Raw genomic sequence first — 11,029 nt, 5'->3', positions numbered from 1 at the left:
TTCCCAGAAAAGACACAAATACAGATGATGAAACAGACGATAGAGATGCCACAGCCGATCCAGGTAATAACGTGAAGAGCAAATTCATCCTGACAAAAATGTCAAATGTTAGCTGGCAATTTCGAATAAAAGTTCATTCAAAGAAATCTATGCTTTTATATCTGTTAACGTTGGAGCACGTATGCATTTATTTTCTTCTTCAATTATTTAAGAAACGAACGTGGTGGACAATGATAGACTACCTTTTTGTTTTTTGGGACACCAAAAGTGTTACCAAAACGTTTAAACTACAATATTACTCGTAGCTATCACAATTCTGGCTGTTTTAGTAATAAGTGTGGCTTCTGCCGTACTCACATGATCTCCTACCACGCGAGCTAAAATGGCGAAGTTAGTGAGATGATTACACACGCAGGTGGTGTGGGTCATGTTACTACTGCTCGCCTTACACGTGTCATTTACCCAATCACTGGAACAAAAAAGATGAGGTTTAAGGTCATCAAGGTTAAGCCATCATCTTCTTGAGTAGCTAGTGGAAGGTAAATGGCACCGTGACTCTCCGCCAAGCACGTCGGAGCATCCCTACGCTTTTCGATAAGTGACATCGCTGATACACTTGTCAAGGAAACAGCTGATCATTCTACTTTTACTTCTAATCAAAGGACAACACAGATATAAAATTGATAACTTTGCGTAAAATAACGTACGGAAAGGACATGAACAGTGTTAAACAGGCAGTTGGCATTTCTTGCATTAGCATGCACATTTCTAAATATATACAATGACATGTACTCACCTCTGGTTGAAATTCCAGTAGTTACAGGACGAAGTAAAATTTGCTGTCTTGTTCTGTGATTTTAAACTGTTAAGGTTCTGTAAAATAAATTTAGTAGAGAGGATTGTATTGTAAGGAAATTATACAGTACATTAAATAATAAACATTTTGGAAGTGATATGTGCTTCACAAATCAGCTGTCTGGTTTGGGACACCGTCGTATGTACATTGACATGAAATAGAAGGACACGCCAAAGAAAGGACCGGAATGGCCTCTTGTGTGTGCTAGATGAGAACTAATTAGGCAAAACCGTTTTGTCACAGGAAATATCCAGCTATAGTTCTTTGTAAACATGCTGTTATTTCAGAGTACTTTCGTGATGTTTATGATACAAATCTTAAGGTTAAGTCATATTTGGACCATCTTTTGGAACTGTATACGTTACCTCGGAATGTTTCAGGAAGATGGTGATTGTTTCGCCTTCTGAGATGGTCCCGTTCACGATCGTCGCCGAGATGACCCGAGAATTGACGATCCCCTTGTCCGAGCTGAAGTTTGTTAGATACGTGTGAATGGTGCTGTACAGTGTCGCCACGGCGTGCCGGTCTGTGTGGGGAATGTGTGATACTGTCCCTGACGCCGCTCCAAGAGGTATTGACCAGCTTCGTTGCATCAGGAGATGGGATCTTCCTTGAATATAACACCAACTGCAAACACTAGGAGAAGACAAACGTCGTACGTCAATAGAATGAAAAGATCCAGAACTCAAGTAGCTACTTAGTTGTACAGGCTTGCGATTCATATCATCACTGTTCCAGCGCCGGCCAGCCAATCAGATACTCTCCCTCATGTTGGAGGAAATTTTACCGGCCAATCACCTTGCCCAAACGATGATGTGATTGGCTGGTAGCTATAGCTTTCCAACAACAGGGAGGGGAGGGGGCATTTGATTATCACTGTGAAAACAGATAGCAGTCTAATATTAGTTGCGCCAGGGTAGTTGCTTATGTACAAAAGCGGCAAGCCTGGCATGAGAGGCTGGTGGCAGGTGGAATGTTTGATGCATGATCTCAGACCTACCTATGTTTTCGTCGATGATTGAGATGGTATCATTGGGTAACAGCGAGGCCAGGAGAATCCCCAACTTCTCTACTCTCGCCAAAAGTGCTGCAGCCGCTTTAATTCTGCGTCCCTAAAAGAAATACACGCAGAAAAACGACGATGAATAATGCATATCAGTAAACACGAAACAAAAAGTAAAGATTTCTCTGAGTAATCAAATTACTTCCAATTGCAAATATGGTATATCCTGGTTCTGTTTGTGAAACAATCCCATGCTAGCCGTGTCACATCATCAACACTTACCTCAGGAATGTTCATCCAGTCAACGTTAAGGGCGTCCTTTAGCAGGGAGCTGGAAGTTTTTATAATCCTCTGTAACAAAAAATATGCACAAATTAAGCAATATTCCTGTCTCTAGTGACAGGTTAATAAACATGTGGGTTAATAAACATAAAATACAAAACTATGACATCTAAACTTTGTCCATGATGATACGGTTGTCGGAAATGTGAAATACGAAAGATGGATACATTTCCGACATGTCCACATTCACCATGTCAAACTTTCAAAAGCAGCAAGCCATCTTCAAACTACAGTGCATTACTTGCTTCATCATGATACAGTCAGTAACTGGTTAAAGGATGAAATGCACAAACCTTGGCAAAGTCCAAAAGAGTTTCTCTCGTTTCTCTTGTCACTTCTGGGTCCCCTTTATCCCCTAGCGTCAGGTTGCTGAACTGCATCTCGTCTTCCTGTCTCTCCAGGATGATCCCAATCATGTCAATGATCTTGATGATGTCAAATGTGTTCACGGGTTTTTCAGAAACGAGTCCGTCAGTCATCTCCTGAAGAACCTCTTCTTGGTCAATCCTTAATGCGAGCTACAAAAATGAAGTTTTGTTTGAATTCCGTCCAATTTTGTGTTTGAATACAATGTAGATTGATAAATAAAAATAGAATAAAAATGATAAAATTACAAAAAAAATAAACCAAATTTGTTGCAAACATCGTCTACTGTAATTAAAAGGAAAAACATCAGTCACAATGTTATCTGTCAATAGCAATCATTCTTTAGTTGACTTATCTTCTCCTTTTGGATTCTCCACACTTTTAAAGATACTTCAGTACCGCATGAAGCTATTTAATAGCAAAGTTAGATTTCTGTCGTACTTACAGACATTTGCAGCCCCTGAATCCATAGTGTGGTACAGTTGAAGAGATCAGGCTTCCCCCAGGTACCGTCTACGCTACAGACCCGCTTTATCTGACCTGAAGAATGGCACAATGCGTTTTCTTCATATGGTAACGAAGCTAAATTAATAGAATTACATATCTAATGGAATTCGTGCTAATCGTAACTAGATATTCATTTTATGTAGTGTATTTAGCGAAAAAGTCTTCCATAACAGTTAGAATATTGCGTGGCTTACCAATGGTGCCATTTGGACAGGGGTGATAGGACGCCGTTCCTTGGATTGTTTGGGGCCAGGTGAGTCCTCCGACATCTGAGTCTTCCAGACAGTATTCTACTGGTCTTTCTGTCACTAAGTGGGAGACATGATGTAGAAGATCAGTTGTTGACAGTGACGCCAGCTTAATGAGCGACGTCGATCATTTGAACCAAACATTTCGAACATACAAATAGAAGTAACAAAGGACTGCAGCTGTATAATGTCCTTGAAGTAACTTACTCGCCATACTTGTGTTGGGAGGAAGACTTGTTGGTGTGGTGGATTGTGTGGAGGTGAGGAGTGGCGTGGGGGATGTCGCTGGTTGTGAGGAGATGTAATTGTACGTTGTACTAGATGATGATGAAGATGATGATGATGGTGATGATGATGATGATGATGATGTACTGGCAGTTGTAAGGCCTAGGGAGTCGGCGATTAGGTAAAGAAACGTAAATTGCTCTTGAGATATGGAGAGTATACCGTGGAGAGTATTATAGTAAAAGACGTTCATGAATTCACAGAAGACTATTATTTTAGACCGTAGGTTCATATATTACAATGAGATATCGTTGGTTAACAGAGGTTAAAATCACAATAGCAAAACCTGTGTGTCGTGTTGTGGTGCTTGGTGTAGGAGTTGTGGAGGGACCTGTGGTAACGTAAAGAACAGGTAAAGTTACAATTATGAGTGAACGAGGTGAACAATCAGTGAGAACGTTAGCTAACTATACTTCTTACCTCTATGTTTTACAAATTGAAATTAATTTGTCATTTGTTTCTATATACAATTTCTACCTCAACTGTCCCAAATAATGAAGAATGGTCGCTTACTGATATGTACTGTAGTCGGTGCTCTAGCTGAAGGCGTGGCAGTCGAAGTGCCTGGGAGAAAGAAAGTTGTTAACAACATTAACTTCAAAGTGACATGTAACAATTACTGCATGGAGTTTAACTAGACATTAGCCAATATAAATCAGTGAATATAAAAAATGGCACAAAGGAGCTCGAGTTTAAGTCAGGATGAAAAATGAAATATAAAAGTAGTGATGACAGAACTATTAAAAAATTTAAAGTAAAAACTAGAAAGGCCAATATTTGCTTTGGAGCAAATACAGCGATGGGTTCACCACATTTTACGACATGGCAGGGAAAGAATGAGAAACACAAGGGAAAACAATGATTTACATTGATATAACTATAATATGAAGTAAAATACAACTAAAACAACAGTTGGATAGCTATTCCCTACTTTATTGGTTAGGATTTTTAATTGCATAATGCAAACTGTTGATTTTCAAAATAAAAAAAAACGTCCATGCCCCGCATTCCAATGCTGGAGCAGGAAAGCTTGAAATACCTACCAAAACACTTGAATACAGACATACTGTCAGTATGGAAATGCTCTGTGCAGGTGTTAATCAAGTTAAATCCCAACAGCCAATCAGCAAGAAATGCTCTGTGCAGGTGGAAATGCTCTGTGCAGGTGTTGATCAAGTTAAATCCCAACAGCCAATCAGCAAGAAGAATAGAGGAAAGCTGCATGCCTATTGGTTGATGCCCTGCATTCCATTGTGATGACTCATGCCCAAACGTGGTAAACAAGGCACACTAACACAGTAATACATTTGCTATAACACAGCCAAAAAACTCAAATAAAACCATTCTAAAAGCCTGTATCACAATAATTTAAAAAACGCCTAGGGGTATTTGCCCACTGTACCTCCATACCAAATTTCAGGACCTTGGGCCCTAAAATGAAGAAGCTGAATCCATTTAAAAAATGGGAGGAGAAGAAGAAGAAGAAGGAGGAGAAGAAACATCAGAAAAAGCAATATGGGTTCACCACCACTTCGTGGTAAAAATATATTATTTGAGACCCGAAAAAGGTACATACTACTATCCATTGTTGACATCCTTGTCGTTGTTGAGGCCTTGGTAGTAGATGGACCTGTTTTGGAGAAAGATGGGTTCATATCATAGTTATGACAACGAGTAAAATTGCCAAAGAAATGAGATGTGGCATATACATGTAACAAAGGGACTTACTGGCGCCTAGTGTGGGCCTTGTTGTCGTGGAAGCTACGAAGAGAAAAGGAAAAATCATTACTGGCGGCATACAAGTTTGATGCAATAGATACAAACATTCCAAAATGACCCTAAAACCTCACCAATACTGCCCAGTACATTTGTGAAAGTATTGCAGTCAAGTCAGTCGGGGACCTAGATAAGTTTAATGACGTGCACATTGGGTTAGACATTGTCTTGTAGACTTAAGTGATAAAACGTGACAAGCCTACTTACTACTACTAGATGTTGAGGTCGCTGCGATAGTAGCTGTAGTAGCTGTAGAAAAAACACGATGTATTGCTGTATTGAAATACCCAAAGATACGAAAGTTGTATAGACATTAGAGAGTCAATATCAAATGCTTAAGCATGATCTTACTGGCTAGTGTTGACCTTCTTGTAGTTGTTGAAAGACCTGTGATGACAGAAAAGATTTTCGTTTGTCTCATACATAACAGCGATGAAATGAATGTGTGAATTGGCAAAGTGAGATCAAAACTGAGTTCTAATTTTAAAACCGACTTACTACTCCTTAACGTGGATATCACAGGTACAGGAACAGGACCTGTAAATGTGGAAAAATTGATCTGTAAATTCCGTATTTGGTTGAATATATAATTTATACTATTAAACACTAGGTCAACATGTATGATGTTGTCTTTGAGTATATGGATTATACTGCTTTGTTGCTGAGTCAATACAATATAAATTGAACATTGGCGTACACGTGGTGACAGACAGTTACATAAGATTGACAACAACTTGTGCACTTATAGTGTACAGACAGTATCGTCAATAGATTGCGCAATGGTGAAGATCACTGAAAAAGACTCACGTGCAGTACTGCGTACAGTTGACCTGGTTGTAGATGGGGCCGAAGTAGTTGTCGTGACTGCACATAAAAAAAAACAGGGCGAAATGTATCAAATGATGTAGTCACTGAAAGGAATTTCATACTTGGCTTTCTGATACAAAAATGTTCAAAGTTTCCACTTGAGATGTTGTAATATATTAAATGTGGCCACAGGTAAAATTTTACTGTTTTGTTTATCGCAATGTCGCATCAAATCAAAATGGGGCTGTTGATCTTCAAATGAAGTGTGGGGACTGGTTTCTCCTAGCAGGGGCTGTATTTAACTTGTACCCTGAGTAAAGCATATACCTCCGTTTTAGGTCGCATTCTGAGTTTTTGACAGGAACCCTGCCACGTATGTGCCACGTACTCCACAGTGACGACATTGATAACAGAGGTTTGCCGACTGCGAATTTTGCCTGACTATGAGGGCACGTATTAATTAAAGAGGCACAATATGCCCTCTCCCCGACGTCATTCTTTCAATTCGTAACACCTTTGAGTAGCAACGATTTCAAATTCAACAGGGTCTCTCATTGCCCCATTAGTTCCATTATACGAGGTCGGTCTGTCCAAAAACTTCACACAAACGTGTTCACTCACACGTATTGTTGTTTCCCTCCCTGTGACGCACTATGGCTTAAGGGTATGTTACAGTGCTTTAAGTTGACACGCGAGGGTCTCTACATGGGTGCAGGAACGAAATGGTATCGTTCAGCAGGCCGTAAAACTACAAAGCCACAATGGTAAACTCGACTATGATGAGGTTTCAGAATCATTAAACGATAAAATTTCATTTAGCGCTGACCATTTTTTTTTGCTTTTGTCCTGATCTTCCCAGTCCTCATGTAACAATAACTCAGGTTGACATTTTACAGTAATTACGGCCGGATACCCCCGGAGCTATCCAGTGCCTTGCACAGAGCGGGACCATATTTGACACATGATGACCCATGATGGCCGACTATTAATACACAACAACACTTCCTATTGACTGGGAACTCAAGGGATTCCATCAACGGATTAGCACCAATTATAGATTGTTTCTTTCTACAACTAAGTGTTCTGGTCCCCCACTCCCCACACTTATATTCATATTCCTACCACATACAATTACAAATAGATACATAGATGGGCGAAATCACCCAAATCACAAAAAAGAACCAATAATAGAGTTGATGGACATAATAACTGATGGACAACGAAATATATGGGGAAACATCACATGTCAATGTCATACATACAGACAGCTGCCTACCTTCACGCCTCTCCCCAGTCTCAAATGTGATGCATGCTGTCTCCGTGTGCTCCCCAGTGGAGCTACAGGTGATGCCGAGTTGGAATGACAGCGGCCTTAGCTGGGCGATATATTCTGTATAAACCCACTGAAACACAGGAGAGAATCATCATATTACTAACGCTTTATAAACAAAACTTTCTTTGATACACAAATGTATATTAAGTACCTGTCTTCATTCAACATTAGACATTCAAATGATGTTTGCTCTTTTAAAAGAGTGATGACTGTTTGATATTTCTATTGACAATGTACATACATATTTTATACATCTGTTAGTGTGCTGTTATCTCTGTTTGATAGGGGTGTAGTGTTTTAGAATATATATTAACAATGAATGCCAACTATTAGTTATAAGTAGTGTATGTTCTATTGAAGTAGTAGTTTACTGCAAGACTGGCTTTATACAACTAGAGACACGCAGAATGTCTGACTTACTATGTTGTAAACATAAATTACTGTCATCGATTACTATATGCAGCTTACCTGGACAAACCAGTGCCTGCTACAGTTCCCTTCATGGCGATTGTCCTTGTAGTACAGGTGGAAAACCCCGCTGCCAGGAATGCCCACCTGTCCGAGAAACAATAGCCCCTTCCATTGTCCGTCATCATCTCTAAACCTTTCCGACTGGACAGCACATGTCCAGGCGTCACAGAAGTCAGGGGAGATCTGGATTTTTGAGACGTTCGTGGTTGGCCAGTCTGTGTCCCCCCAGTGTAGCTGGGTGGTCCTGCGGTACAGGGTCTGTCTCTCATTTTCGAAGGTCCACCCGCATTCTGTTCCTGTGGTGTTGGGCTCACCAACTGCCGTATCTGTGGTAGAAATGTACGTAATCCAAATTCACAAACCACTACGGTATGAATTACACTATTGTTGAGAGAAAACAAATCTAAACATGATCTAGATTTACTAAAGCTGCCAATTAGCATTTATGATATATTATGAATAGGAATACGCCATGCAATTAAATTATGTCTTGCCAGAACTGACACCACTTTACCACCCTTGACAATATACACAATGCTACAACAAGAAATGGCAAGTACAGAAGAGAGCTCATTGAGTCCAACACAGTCTGGCACTCGGAAGATCGTGCACATTGACACATGGTCTGTACTTAGTGTACTGTAATTACCAATAGTTGTTTGTTGTAATGTTCTAGCTATGCGAAATGGCCTCAGAAAAGGTTGTAGCTACGAAAAGACTTACTCAGTTCATCCCCGGTTGGCCTCAGAACCAGACAATCCGTGTTGGAATAGGTGGTTTGGAGCCAGCTAAGACTGCAGACGATGTTCAGTTGGATGACCAGTCCCGTCAGTGTAGTGTCCGTAGTATTGACTTTCCACTAGAACAGATTCAAGCAACATTCAATTGTCCCCAGACTGGCATGAGTGATAACCGTATTGCCATGTATTTGCTTTGTTTGATCATTCATCACTGAATGTCATGAGTTTCTTTTTACACGTGTATTTTATAATTATTACAATATATGAAATTTTGTGCATTGTAACGCCACAACCATTTAGAATATGTAAACAAAATTGCCATGCGGTCATGTCCAACTAAACATAGTTTTTCATTGAATTGAGACTTATCAACGTAAACACTTTTCTTATCATTATGTTAACTTCAAAAATCTTTAATCGGGAAAAAATTACTGTCGAGGTTTGTATAGACTCTAGTGTATACTTCTGGCAATTAAACACATATGATCTGATTCATTTGATGTACTAGTATACCACATGTAGTATTGAAAATGCATCAGACATCGTGATCAACTGATTATATGTCTTTCTCCTCTGAAAAAACACAGTAGTCTCACCTCGACGAATCTTCGTCTTCGGCACCGGTTTGTTGTCTTATCCTCGTAAGATATCCTGAAAACGTCTTCAGAATTTCCGTATGCTGCTAGAGACGACAGATCCTTCCATTGTCCATCTTCCCTGTACCGTTCTGACGCTATGGAACACGTCCACCCCCCGCTCCAGCAGAATTCCGGGCCGATAATATCCCACTGTGTATCTCCCCAGTCTATGGAGCTCGTTCTACGGTACAGGCTCTGCTCATCGCCGGAAAGGGACCATTTGCAGCCTGAAACAACAATAACAGTCATAGTTTTTTCTATACGAAAGCTTAGTAATTTAGAAATAGATAAATAGACCAGTTCCTATCCAGAGGCATACAAATACATTCAAGTAATAGTAACGTAGATACATTGACAAGACTTTTAATAGTTATCTAAACATGGGTTCCAAAAACTACCCTTATAATGTACGTAAGAGTAAAAACCTTAAAAATACAATGTATCACGTTTTATTGTCAACATACTCTTAGCATAGGTTTCTCTGTCCTGTTCTAATCTTCGATTAAGCTGTCTATTGACCATACGATTGCCTCGGAGGAAATTCCTGCGAGTTTTAGATGATTATCAGGATGTTGTCAGCTTACTCTTAACATTTGAGAACTGCGAGGAAAAAATGCCCTCGTGCTTTGATTAGTTTCTAGGTCATGGTCACATCAAAATTCAGCACAAGTAATACGGAACCAGAAGTACAAAGAGATAGAGCGCTCCAATTCTGTGTACGGTCAAAATTACAACAAACAAGGATGTTCGTACCTGTACTGCCATCCTGTCCGTTAACTACCGTAATAGTTGGCAGTAAATTGGTGGTGAAAACCGCGCAAGTGACGAGGACAACCGCTGTGAACCGATCAGACCTAGTTTTTATCATGGTTAGGTTTCCAGTGCTGTAACTCGCTGTCAACGCCTTCTGGTTAGCCTTTTTCTCCAACTTCACATTTTCCTCAGCGGGGCGATACGCAACAACGACACGGGTTTAGTCCACTCCAGGATCCAACTGAAACGTTCCTACATGCATGTTTGCTGTTCCTCGTGGACTAATGATTTGGAAAGAGTTCTACATAATCTCTCCGCCACGGCTCGACAATTGGCATTGACGTGGACTGACGTCCTTCCAGTCTTGTCCGACGAGATGCTATTATCGTACTGAAGCCGTGATGGCCTGAGGGGAGCAATTTACCTGTTGACGGTACCGCTTACAATGCTATACGACCTTTGAACCGTCTCTTTCAACCTCAGTAACACCCTGTGTGAAGTCATTTTTTTTTAATTTGCCAAATAGCAGGGTATTAGCTGATCGCCTCTATAATTTCGGTAGACCCTGCCTCCTTTGTTGGCTATCTATAGGGATATACTAGTACACGCTACACGCAGGCCAAATTGAGTATTCACGCTATCGTAAAGCAGATGTTAGGAGACTAAATTATTACGTTTTTCTAGCGGTCCTTATGTGTGACAAACCACCACTCGTAACATCTGCTTGGAGATTGCCCCCACGTCTTCAGTACTCTTCAAGTACTCTTTATTTGTACAGGATATAAGGGATTTGTCACCTTTTCACATAGAGGGTCATTAATCAAAATGGCCGCGCCGCTTGTCAGATGTCTTTTTTATGTTTACAAACTCCAGAACTTAAATGACACAACAATGCGACTTGGAG

At 40.2% G+C, this 11,029-nt stretch overlaps 1 long non-coding RNA gene and 1 pseudogene across 1 annotated transcript; both read right to left on the bottom strand.

Annotated features, from left to right (window-relative positions):
• Nucleotides 1-10,456, bottom strand: part of LOC109474785 — a 28,208-nt pseudogene extending 17,752 nt beyond the window's left edge.
• Nucleotides 5,686-6,253, bottom strand: LOC109474957. Its single transcript, XR_002140505.1, has 3 exons — nt 6,191-6,253; nt 5,882-5,920; nt 5,686-5,770 (listed from the first exon to the last, which is right to left on the bottom strand). It is a non-coding gene; the product is annotated as an uncharacterized LOC109474957 (long non-coding RNA).
• Nucleotides 10,457-11,029: the final 573 nt, after the last annotated feature.

This window comes from Branchiostoma belcheri, unplaced genomic scaffold, assembly GCF_001625305.1.
Source record: "Branchiostoma belcheri isolate BF01 breed outbred unplaced genomic scaffold, Haploidv18h27 scaffold32, whole genome shotgun sequence".
NCBI classification, from domain to species: Eukaryota; Metazoa; Chordata; class Leptocardii; order Amphioxiformes; family Branchiostomatidae; genus Branchiostoma; species Branchiostoma belcheri.
The sequence above is the reverse complement of the archived record's forward strand: the minus strand, read 5'-3'. Positions and strand labels throughout refer to the sequence as shown.